This window comes from Pogoniulus pusillus, chromosome 6 (assembly GCF_015220805.1).
Source record: "Pogoniulus pusillus isolate bPogPus1 chromosome 6, bPogPus1.pri, whole genome shotgun sequence".
In the NCBI taxonomy this organism is placed as follows: domain Eukaryota; kingdom Metazoa; phylum Chordata; class Aves; order Piciformes; family Lybiidae; genus Pogoniulus; species Pogoniulus pusillus.
This window is the reverse complement of record NC_087269.1, coordinates 16,502,145-16,515,404: the sequence shown is the minus strand read 5'-3', so window position 1 is coordinate 16,515,404 and position 13,260 is coordinate 16,502,145. Positions and strand designations below refer to the sequence as shown.

General features: G+C 39.8%; 1 long non-coding RNA gene across 1 annotated transcript in view; it reads left to right on the top strand.

The window, feature by feature from the left end:
* LOC135176053 (uncharacterized) overlaps positions 1 to 13,260 on the top strand; it is an 83,305-nt gene that overhangs the window by 28,892 nt on the left and 41,153 nt on the right. The window contains exon 2 of the long non-coding RNA XR_010302545.1: positions 11,281 to 11,340. This is a non-coding gene — a long non-coding RNA (uncharacterized LOC135176053). The remainder of the gene's footprint in view (positions 1 to 11,280; positions 11,341 to 13,260) is intronic.

The window sequence follows — 13,260 nt, the reverse complement described above, 5'->3', positions numbered from 1 at the left end:
TTTGTATTGAATTTTCTCTATTTACTACTGGTTTACATCATCACGAAGTTTACTACATGCTTGCAGAATGTGAAAAATATACCCCCTTACCATTATATATATATATACATGAAATACCCAAAAAAGTTCATGTTCTCAATAACACATCTTCAGAAGGATATTCTGAAAAAAGGTAGAGTTGTTAACATATATATAAAAAAAAAGACGTTTTCTGTTCCTGTTGAACGTCCTTGTTTCATTTTATTCCTTTTCTCTCCTAGCTAGCAAGAACCTATTTGTCACCATAGACAAAGAATGACATTTTTCCAAATACTTTCTATAACTGGGGAGAAATTACTTTTTTGCTTTATTGAGTATGTCACAGAGGATTTGTCCTTTATTTTAAGGCATTTTTAATGCTATTTTTCCTTCCTGAGAATGCTCTTACATGGTTCACTGATGCTAGCAACCTGTGTGTGTAGATGAGATTTCTACAAGTGCAATGTCTGAATGTATTTGTAAGATTCTCTTGAATTCAAGTGTTCACCTGAGTCATGATGTGTATTTTGTAACTGCTTTATAATAGTTTGCAATAAGTAGTGTGTTTTAATAGAGGTGTGTCTGGCATGGCAAATTTGTTGGTAATTTTTTTTCTTCTTCATGTTTTATTATAGTCTGTGCTTCATTACATATTTAAAGACAATTTAGATCTGCAGATGTTAGCATTCAGGGTATTTGAGGATTTAATTTTTTTTCTTCTTCATGTTTTATTATATTCAGTACTTCACTACATATTTAAAGGCACTTTCAATCTGCAGATGTTAGCATTCGGGGTATTTGAGGGTTTAATTTTTTTTCTTTTGTATTGCACAAATACAGGGAAATAATTATTAAGAAGTTGTTTTCTGAAATTTATCTTGAGTTTCATATTTTGCAACAGAACTGTAGATTGTCTAATACAATTTTATTTCCTAGTTCACTCTGTCTCCAGATACTGATTGTCCAGTCAGAGTAACCAAGGCAAATAAAATTTATTTCTAAATAAAATAAATCTCGTTAAAGTAAACTTTTTTTCCCTTCTAAGGGTTGTTTTATTGCAATTCATGTGATTAAGTGTGGTTTAACAAAAACATCTATTTGGCAAATAAAGACTATAGGGATGAGTGGCTTCCAGACACTTGATTGTTTGGATACTGACTTGGAGTGTTTGTGAAATGTGTGGCATCACGTGCATGTTAAGTTCTTGCTCTGTGAACTATAGTTTTTAAATAGATGAACAACAAAGGATAAACAGCAAGTGTGGTGTGCTTATATACTACCTTTGCCTCATATACTAAAGCGAGTATTTACACTGCCTAACTTCAGGCATTTAACTGTAATACCTGTATTCAGAGCTGCTCTGAATATTGTCGGATAAGACAGGAGAAGCAGAATGGATTGCAATTTTACTCTGGACTTTTGACTGAAACTATTAACCGTTTATACTAATTGCAGAAGAAGAGAAAATGCAGAGCTTGTTCAATGACCTTGAAAAGATATGTTGAGTAAACTACCGAAACAGTAACATTGTTAGTGACAAGCTGGATCTAAACTCTTTGCTGTGTATAAAGCACTCAAGAAGTTTTGGAGTGCTTATAAGCTTTTCTCAGCTCTCATGTGTTAGCAGTAAGTAGCCTTTTAATAAGATAAGCAAATGTTACACCTATCTACGTGAAAGGAAGAAAGGAGAATCCAGGAAGCTATAGACCTGTCAGTCTGACCTTGGTACCAGGGAAGGTTGTGAAGCAGGCCATCTCAAGCACCATTACAAGACACACAGAGAACAGCCAGGAGATTGGGCTCAGTCAGCACGGTTTTATGAAGGGCAGGTCCTGTCTGATGAACTTGGTTTCTTTTTATCACAAGATGGCTCAACCGTGGGATGAGGGCAAGGCTGTGGATATTACCTACCTCTTGCTGTTTTTTGAGGACCAGGATGAAAGGAGTGCTGTTTCATATAACTGGTTTTCAGAGGAAAACTGGAAAAAGGGGTCTTGCTGAGTACAGAGGAGCTATGGGAAGAAGTTTGGGCTGTAGCAGGGCTGTAGCAAAAATCCAGTGCCAGAGAAGGTTTTGCAGCAGGTCTTTCCTCAGCTGCGAAGATGTAGTTGGCAGTAAGGCTGTTGGCTCTCTACCTAGGCTGTAGGGATAACAGAAGGTTCCACTAACTTAATATGTTCTCTGGCAGAAGCCCTGATGGATTTCACACTTTTTCTGCTCTTATCTCGCTGGTGAGGTGTACCTTCCCTGATGAAGCTCCAAATTTACAGTCAGGAGCTAATGATCATGTTAAAATCTGAATCATAGAATCATAGAATCAACCAGGTTGGAAGAGACCTCCAAGATCATCCAGTCCAACCAAGCACCCAGCCCTAGCCAGTCAACTAGACCATGGCACTAAGTGCCTCATCCAGTCTTTTCTTGAAGACCCCCAGGGACGGTGCCTCCACCACCTCCCTGGGCAGCCCATTCCAATGGGAAATCACTCTCTCTGGCAAGAACTTCTTCCTAACATCCAGCCTATACCTACCCTGGCACAACTTGAGACTCTGTCCCCTTGTTTTATTGCTGGTTACCTGGGAGAAGAGGCCAACCCCCACCTGGCTACAATGCCCCTTCAGGTAGTTGTAGACAGTAATAAGATCACCCCTGAGCCTCCTCTTCTCCAGGCTAAACAGGCCCAGTTCCCTCAACCTCTCCTCATAGGATTTGTGTTCCAGGCCCCTCACCAGCTTTGTTGCCCTTCTCTGGACATGCTCCAGCACCTCAACATCTTTCTTGAATTGAGGGGCCCAGAACTGGACACAGTACTCAAGGTGTGGCCTGACCAGTGCTGAGTACAGGGGAAGAATAACCTCCCTTGTCCTACTGGCCACACTGTTCCTGATGCAGGCCAGGATGCCATTGGCTCTCTTGGCCACCTGGGCACACTGCTGGCTCATCTTCAGCTTACTATCTATCAGTACCCCCAGGTCCCTTTCCTCCTGGCTGCTCTCCAGCCACTCAGTCCTCAGTGTTCAGAAGGCCAAAAAATTTGCTTAGCAAGGACTGAGCAAAGACTGAATCTCAGGCTATTTTATGAAATTATGAGCCAACACAGTAGAATAATGCTGAATTATTTCTGGGTACCAGAAATCAGTTCTTATAGATTTTGGGGTCACAGATTGGGGAATACAGATGTTCTTATGTTCCTGCATTAAAGAGAGGAATGAGGAGTGGCCTCTTAGAATTGTCTGCAAGAATTTATATTTTGCACAATGCTCAAGCTCTGGGGATACACCACCTTTGGGACCCAAGACCGTATTAGCTTGGCATCTCAAGGGCATGGAAGGAACTCCAGAGGTAATGCACAAAACTTTACATCAAGGGTAAATTTCTTCTCAATTTCAGGATCATTCTCCTCTTGCTTAACTCTTCATGTCTGCCACTAACTATTTTAACAAGCAAGAACTTTTAAGTGTGAAAGGTTGCCAAATTTTCAAGTCAGCTGCCTCCTGGGTCTATTTGGGAATTTATAAATACACCTACAAGCCTTCCAGTCTTCTTTTTTCATAAGTTTCATAAGGGATTAACTTCTCCAGAGTTTTGGATTTTTTCCCCAACTTCCAATTAGAAATGCATATTTCTCCATCCTTAGCAACCCTTTTCCTTATTTTAACAGTGATTACTATCATTATCTAGTAGTCAGTGCTTAACTTCTTCATATAGACAGCACCCCACTTGCCAAACCATATACTGTCTATCAATAAAAATCTTTGTTAAGGGCACAGACCTGTCAGCCTGACCTCAGTGCCAGACAAGGGTATGGAACAGTTCATCTTGAGTGCCATCAAAAAGCACCTAAAGGATGGCCAAGGGTTTAGGCCCAGCCAGCATGAGTTTAGGAAGGGCAGATCCTGCCTGATCAACCTGATCTCCTGTTATGATCAGGTTACCTGCCTGGTGAATGTGGGGAAGGCTGTGGATGTAGTCTACCTGGACTTCAGCAAAGCCTTTGACAGAGTCTGCCACAAGCTCCTGGCAAAGCTGGCAGCTCATGGCTTGGACAGATTCACTCTGATATGGGTCAAGAACTGGCTGGAGGACTGGGCCCAGAGAGTGGTGGTGGTGAATGAAGCCATATCCAGTTGGCAACCAGTGACTAGTGGTGCCCCCAGGGATCAGTGCTGGGCCCAGTCCTGTTCAATATCTTTATTGATGATCTGGATGAGGGGATTAAGTCCATCATCAGTAAGTTTGCAGATGACACCAAGCTAGGAGCAGGTGTTGATCTGTTGGAGGGTAGGAGAGCCCTGCAGAGGGACCTGGGCAGGCTGGATGGGTGGGCAGAGGCCAATGGGATGAGACTGAACAAGGCCAAGTGCAGGGTTCTGCACTTTGGCCACAACAACCCCAAGCAGTGCTACAGGCTGGGGACTGAGTGGCTGGAGAGCAGCCAGGAAGAAAGGGACCTGGGGGTACTGGTTGACAGCTGACTGAACATGAACTAGCAGTGTGCTCAGGAGGCCAGGAGAGCCAATGGCCTGGAACACAAACCCTATGAGGAGAGGTTGAGGGAGCTGAGGTTGTTTAGCCTGGAGAAGAGAAGGCTCAGGGGTGACCTCATTGCTGTCTACAACTGCTTGAAGGGAGGTTGTAGTCAGGTGGGGGTTGGTATCTTCTCCCAGACAGTCAGCAACAGAACAAGGGGATGCAGTTTCAAGTTGTGCCAAGGGAGGTATAGGCTGGATGTTTGGAGGAAGTTCTTCACAGAGAAAGTGATTTGCCGTTGGAATGGGCTGCCCAGGGAGGTGGAGGCACCATCCCTGGAGGTGTTCAAGAAAAGCCTGGATGAGGAACTTAGTGCCATGGTCTGGTTGACTGGATAGGGCTGGGTGGTAGATTGGACTGGATGATCTTAGAGGTCTCTTCCAACCTGGTTAATTCTACGATTCTATATTGTTGTTTGCTGAATGTTAGTTTTAAGTGATCCACAAGATGACCATGACAAGTTCTTTCTGCATTCAGTTTAGCAATAACTTTTAAGAACTCTCATTACAATACATTCTAATCAGTTTCTAATCCTGAGGGAGGATTAGGCATACTATGGTAAAAATATTTGGGTAAAAATACATCTAGTGATATTATAAATAGCATAAAACATTATACTTTTTCCAAGTTCTTAACCTGTGAAATCATAACTTTCATGTTGTATTACTATTTAGGTGCACCAGGATTTGCCAGGGTCCTTGAGGAAAGTGAAAGAAATAGAGCTGATACTCCTAGCACTCAACATTTAGGAGAACTTGGACAGACTGTTTCTTCTAAAAGGCTTCAGCACTTTGTCTTGCAAAAAGAGCTATAAAAATATATATATTGTTCCTTTCCTTTTTCCTCTTTGTGTTACCTATTGATGTGGTGCTCTCTGAAGTACAATAATAGACTAGAGACATATTGAGATGCACTGTTTGAGATAATAGAGGATTGGGCTATGTGGCAGCGGCAGGGCTGATAGCCCATAATGTCTTTATTGCCTGAAACAAGGTGTGACATTACCTGGTCTGAATAGACAGGGCAGTGTTTTTGATGGCCTTGATAGCTCTGGAGAAGAACTGCTGGTTTGGCAGAGTGGCTTAACAGATGAAAGAGTTATTTGCTGTGGAGGTGACAATTTCCTCTTTAAAACCACTGCAAGGGCGCCACTGAAAGGCCAGTGGAGACACTGCACTTGAGCGCACACCTCACTCCTGCAAGCTTCTTTGTGATTTGGAGAGATTGTGTCTGCCATCCACACCGGAAGGATATAAAAGGACCACTACTTTTGAGCTTCACGTGTTGCATCTACCACAGATGACCCTGCCAAGATATACACCTGCCACTGAAGGGCTTGGACTATGCCTGTGGAAATGTTGCTGGATCCAAGGAGTGGTGATATATATGTATATGTGTGTCTTGACTTCTTAACACTCTCTGCCTTTTCCCCTCCCCTCCCTCCTTTTTTGTCCCATTTTCCCTGTACTCCAGTCCATTGCAAAGAGTTTTCATTAGCTCCAACCCAGCCATTTGGTGGAGGTTTGCTTTAATTTGCTTTAAATTTGGAGAAGAGGAGGCTCAGGGGTGACCTCATTGCTGGCTACAACTACCTGAAGGGACATTGTAGCCAGGTGGGGGGTGGCCTCTTCTCCCAGGCAACCAGCAATAGAACAAGGGGACACAGTCTCAAGTTGTGCTAGGGGAAGTATAGGCTGGATGTTAGGAGGAAGTTCTTCCCAGAGAGAGTGATTTGCCATTGGAATGGGCTGCCCAGGGAGATGGTGGAGGCACCGTCTCTGGAGGTGTTCAAGAAAAGCCTGGATGAGGCACTTAGTGCCATGGTCTAGTTGACTGGATAGGTGCTAGGTTGGACTGGATGACCTTGGAGGTTTTTTCCAACCTGCTTGATTCTATGATTCTAATTTACTCCAAGGGAATTTTTGGGTCTTAGAACCTCTCCCACTGCCCAGATTGGCTGTGGATACTGTGTCATGACACATACTCTGTTAGGAATTGTTCTTCTTGATTATGGTAAGTAGAGCATTTCAACTTGTTTCATTAGTTAGAAGTAATTGGACTATTAATGTGAGTAGTTGATATTCTTCATATTTTCCATTTGGTAGGCTGCCAATTTGGCTCTCTGTTCCACTTTAAAGTGTAGTTGTTTCATCAATTCAAGTGTCCTCTTGACAACAGAGGGGAGTCAGACTCAACTGGTTCAAAGCAGCTTGACACAACAGCACTTCTAACACAATTTATGCTTGAAAAGAAAAACATTTCAAGACCTATATTTCTAATTCAGATCTATGTGAATGATGCTTGTTAGGGTATCAGCTGAGTGCTGTCTTGCAGACAGAAAGTCAGAATAAACTGAGAAGGATGTCTTGGGGAATATCAGCCAACAGTTTGAGTGATGATCATTATTTAAATAAATTCAAGTTCTCTGTTTTCCATTTTAAAAAGATCTGTGTTTGTGCAGGCTGCTTTTGATGATATCATGGTAACAAGAGAAATGCACAAAAGGATCAAAGATTTACTGAAAGACAACTGTGAATCAGAAATTCTTACACAAAAGCTTCTGGAAGAAAACCACACTTGGTAATCTGGAGGTGTTTGATGGTGCTTTTATCAAATCGAATTTACAAAAGTACAATTAGAAATGAACTATAGGAACACTTACTCTGTGCACAGTTTTCCCCCTTATCCTGTTGTGGTAAACAGCCTAGATGGGATGTCCTGTGTAATTTTGTATGGTACAGTTTATAGGCATGAGGATGCAAAATCTTTTGGAGAAGAGCACTGTCTTGAAGGATTACAACACAATGTGAAATCATCAAAGCAGTTGTCTCTGGTGTGGACTATTTCAATTTATTACTCCTCCTTATCCTATTGTCAAGCAATAATAGGCTATGTTTTCCAGCTTGAAAATTGTAATTGCTCTCCACACAGCCAAAGTGCTATTAGCTTTAACTAAAAACTTTGATAGATTGGAAGCATGGAACACATGACCTCAAATCAACTGTCTGAATCATGTAATAAGGTTTGAAATTCTTATTTCAAACTGCAGGCTGAATTTATGCTAGGAATGAATAACAAGTCTACCATTAACATGAATGGGACTCTCCACTCCCCACCCCCTTTAGTAGGCTAAAATTTAGGATTTGGGATCACTAGATCTGCTTTTTCTTAACTGGAACTAGTGTTTGGTCTCCAGTAATTCGACACTCTCGATCCGTCCTTCACCAGATTTTTTTTTTTTGCTCTAATTTCTTTGGCCTTGGGCTTTAAGAACCACACACCAAACTGTCTGTAAATTAGCTCTAGAGTCAAGAACAAAATCTTACACTGAAATGTGACCCTGCAATAATTAACAACATGCCCCAGAGGGCTTCATGTATTGTGATACTATTTCTTCTTCAGGCAAATTAGTGGTCCTTGTGATTCCTTGTCGAGTCCAGCATTGTTTTTATGCAGATTATTTTGCAAACTACATTAGTGGGCCATCTGTCACAGACATTCCAGCTAAAGTACAACGTTAATTCAAGTCTTCCTCCAATAGATCTAACAGGCTGTTTCTATTTCATCTTGACTTCGAATTCTAGAGTGGGTTCTACAAAATACATTATTTGAACATAGTCCATTTTGGGAGAGTTTTGTAGTTGCAGAGGTTTTTTTCTTCTAGATTTTTTTTGTTGTTGCTTTTTGTGCATCTGCTAATTACTTTATCAATGACTATTGAATACGATGAGATTATTTGTCTGCATTAGTGAGAGATGTTCTTGTGAAAGGTGCTCAGGGTCATTATCCTGGTTTCACTGCTACAAATTCACTCCAGCAATCATATATATATAGCATAGCTGTCTGCAAGCTTTAATCTAAATTCTAGCAGTGTGCCATATTTTTGTTTGATTTATTATGCTTTTTGCCTTTGGAGTTTGCCCCCTGCATAGACTGAACTGATTATGCTGAAATGAAGATTCTGTCTGTGTTAATTTGCATTTGCTCATAGATTTGTCTATAGAAACATGCTTACTTCTAAGTAAGACTCTGAAGTCTTGTTTTTAATGGTATTCTAATGTGTAGTCAGTATTATTAAGACACATCCAAAGTGAAGGTTTTCTGAAGAATGGTGCTAATCATAATTCAAATAGTACCACACCAGCATTCAGTGATCTGCTTTTTCAGTTCCATTTTAATAAAGCCTTAGATAGAATAAAATAGAATAACCAGGTTAAAAGAGTCCTCCAACCTCATCCAGTCCAACCTATCACCCCAGCCCTATCCAAAGGGGGTATAAAGCATGTGCATGATGGCTATGTTTTTTTAACTAGTTTGTTTGTTTGTTTGTTTTTATTTGTTTGCTTGGAAAATTTTTGTTGTTGCTGTTGTTGGATTTTTTTCTACTGCTTATTTTAGATTCTAACTTTGGAAGTTGTCATTTAAACAAATACATGAAGGTCTCTTCAGGGGTTTTGTCTCGTTTAAATAAATTGAATTGATTTAGTGTTCCTATTACAATTTGTTACAGCCTGTTACTCAGGCTGTTGAGGGACATAATGTCACTGGGCTTTGTTATGAATTGCAATGGGGGGAAAAAAAGAACTGCTCAGGAGGTTGCTTTGACATAAAGTCATCAGTTGTATAACATACACAAAATGGTCCCTTCCTAGCAAAATTTGTGAGCCTATTTAATAACATATCAACTTTATACTGTTTCAGAAAACAAAACAACTATGATTTGAAAAAAACGTTTTCTGACATAGTTCTTACTTTTAAAGCAAAGGTCTCCTGTGAGGAAATTATAGTAAATATAGAATAATAAATAGAACAAAATTATAGGATTTCCATTAAAAAAAAAAACAATCAATGGTACTTCTTTGTCATGGGAAGCAAACAACATTAATTTCTTATGTCCAAATGTATGGTAAACAAGAAACTAAGAATGCAGGCCCAAACTACAACATGGGAGATGATATGCTGGAAATCAGTGACTTTGAAAATTATTTGGAACTGGAGTAGAAAACTGTTTGAACATCGTAGTGATGCTGAAGTTAAAAGGCTAACATGACCAACACATAAAGGCAGAAAAATACCAAAAAGAAATGGAAAGATGGATACTACCTTTGTATGAATAAGATAGCAACTGTTCTTGGAATAATAGCTTCCATGTTGGGACCCATAATAGAAGGAAGAGGTTCAGAGAAGACCTACAAATGTGGTGATTATATTGGAAAGGAAGGATTTGGAAGCTCTGCCTAGAATCAGTTCAAGGAAATCCTCCTATCTCTGTGATGCAGAACAGCAAACTCTCTATCTGTGATAATCCTTTCTCTGCTAAATAACTATGAATTGTTGATTAGTTTTATGATGAAATGTTATTAAGCTACTGTTCTAGAGAATTCCAGAGACATTCTTTGAGATCTGATAAAGACATATTTAATCTATTAAGCTTAAAAATTGCTGGTCTTTGGTATTTCATGCTTGATAGTTTTTCCTGGCTTCACTTGAAAACACTCTGGGTTAAAATATTTTTTTTGTAACTCCTTTTGAATATGTTATTGTATTGGCATTATCTAAAAGGTTTTAACGGAGTAGGTTTTTTTTTTAAAGGCTCTAATTTACACTAAATATAATATAAAATGTTTCCCTCCAGAATATTCTTAATGGCAATACTCTGATGATTTATTACTACAAACTATTATCACAGCAGTCATTCTTTGATAATGTGCAGAACTGGGACAATAAATCTCTGGTACAATATCTGACAAACTGACACATTATTTGAACTTCATTTAGCAGTCAGGGAAGGTTTGTGTATCTTGTGGTGGTGATAGGAGTTTAGTGATCTGTAGTCAGTGAAGAAACACAGACATTTTCAGAGGACCGCTCAGATTATGGATAAGCCAGTTTACACAGGAGAGATGTATGTCACAGAATTAACCAGGCTGGAAAGACCTCCAAGATCATCAAGTCCAACCTATCCCCTAACCCTTCTAATTAACTAAACCATGGCACTAAGTGCCTCATCCAGCCTCCTCTTAAACATCTCCGGGGATTGTGACTCCACCACCTCCCTGGGCATCCTGTTCCAATGGCCAGTTGCTGTTTCTATGAAGAACTTCTTCCTAATGTCCAGCCTAAACCTTCCCTGGCACAGTTTGAAACTATGTCCTCTTGTCCTGCCACTGAGTGGCTGGGAGAAGAGACCAACCCCCGCCTGGCTACAACCTCCTTTCAGGTAGTTGTAGAGAGCAATAAGGTCTCCCCTAAGCCTCCTTCTCTCCAGGCTGAGCAGTCCCAGCTCCCTCAGCCTCTCCTCATAGGGCTGTGCTCCAGCCCCCTCATCAGCCTTCATACCCTTCTCTGGACATGTTCATGCACCTCAGCAGCTTTCTTAAATTGAGGGGCCCAGAACTGGACACAGTACTCAAGGTGCAGCCTAACCAGTGCTGAGTTATAGGGGCAGAATGACTTCCCTGGTCCTGCTGGTCACACCATTCCTGATACAGGCCAGGATGCTATTTGCCTTCTTGGTCACCTGGACACACTGCTGGCTCATGTTCAGTCAGCTGTCTACTAGTACCCCCAGGTCCCTTTCTTCCTGGCTGCTCTCCAGCCCCTCTGTCCTCAGCCTGTAATGCTGCATGCGGTTGTTGTGGCCAAAGTGCAGAACCTGGCACTTAGGCATAGGTTTTAGGGTTTTAGGAGTATTAGGTAACAATTCTAATGGCTTTGAAATTTGAATTTTAGGTCTGAAGTTCAGAATCTTCATCTCATAAGTACTTAGGAGATGAGGCGCACATATATTCCGTAAGTACTCTTAACAGAATATACTTTTGTTGAGATTCTAAATCTAAACAGCATTAAGGATTTGAACCTCAAGATATGTGTCCAAGGTTAAACAGGAACAAGAAAGTAATTCTCCAGGTTGATGGCCATCAGAGAGTTCTTACATGCATCCCACTTCTGCAGCTCAATTCTTTTTAATGTTTTGTTACTCTAAAAGGAAGAATGGGTGTGAATTATTCCTGAGAAAATAGTGATCCCAAAAGGGATCATAGTGTAGAGCTGGAAATATAAAGCCTGCCAATGTAATGATGTTTAGTTACTTTATTCATGGAAGAGGGGAAAAAAAAAAAAAACTGAGAAGCAATTTAGTAGATCTATTGGAATTCTCATGGAGCAAGAATTTCTGGCATTAGAGGCATAAATATATAAGAAGTTCTGGTAGCTGGAATCTGAAGCTAGAAAAAGGTATTTTATATATATTTTACAACCCAAATTTGGGGAAAGTAAACAGTGCATGTTTCACTGCTTCAAATATCTTAATCTGGAGACTTTGGTTTTGTTTGTTTGTTTTTATTAAATAACAGTCAATTTAAGAAGTTAAAGGGTTGATTATGGGCATGCCTGTGTGAAACTCTATGCTATATGATGCAGATGACAATAAATTACAATAATTCCCTTTTCATACCTTTAGGATCCATGACTCATCCATTTTTTACTGTGTGACTTGTGAGAGCATCTAGTGAAGGCAAATTTAGATGATTTTGAATGTTATCCTGTTAGACATTAAACATGCACATTAAAAATGCGGCTTTTGTTCTAGAGATTTGTCGGTCCAAGTAAACTTTCTGCTTCCATTAAATACAGTAACTGTCATGTATGTTTGGAATGGTTATTTGTGGAGAATGAGAAGCTAAGTTTGGTTGCCTGTAAGAACAGAAAGGAAGAGTGCTTGCAGGATGAAAAAGTGTGGTCTTCCATTAGAACACAGGCGATAAATTGACTGCTGCTTTCTTCACTCGGGTTTATTTGACAACAAGCTCATAAAGTAGACTGGTAGATGTAACTTTTCTTTGAGTTACTTATCCTAAAGTTTTGAAAGTTGCAAATTATTTCCAGTTGTGTTGGCTTTCCACAGAAATATCATATAGTTATATTTAATAAATATATCCTATGGTACTTAATTTAGAGTTTGAAGCATTCCAGCTTTTCAAACACTGGGCTACTGATAAACAGGTGTGGCTTGTACTCAATGGCTGCTACCAGAAACTGAATTCACTAAATCTGTTGTTCACAAAATCCACAGATAGTTGAAGTAGTTTTCCAGGAGTAAAAGCATGCTAAACTTCTGCGAGCTGTCTCTCATGATCGAGCTTTAAACTTAGTCAATTTCTGTAATATGTGAACTGTGACTTCAGAAACAAAAGACTATCATTTACCTTCAGAAACATGCAGAATGTTCATACTGAAATAGGTTAACTAATCATGTAAATCACACTGATGATCCCTAAAGTGACACTTACTAGAGTATAAACCTACTTAATTTATTTTCTGAGGTTTTTCCCCTACTGAATTATTACTTTTGCAGATCTTCAAATACCATCTCAGTAATTTGCAAGGTAATATACTATTAGGTGGTGAATATAGTGTTGGTGGTTTTTTTTCTTTTTCTATTTTAGAGCAATGTGTTCTTATGGAATTGTTTGCATGAAGAAAGCAGTAAAATTTACCAAGGGCTTTATGAAAAAAAAAAAAAAAGTTGTCACTAGAATTCTTAAAGAATTATTCTCAACTGATTCCTGGTATGCTGTGCTGATATTACTGTAATATCAGCATATCTCAGAAAATAAATTAGTGTCTGTAGCACTCATAAGAAACTATTACTTTCCCAGGCAGAACTGAGTGAGATTAAAAAGTTTTCCCAAAGCCATGCACAAAGCCACT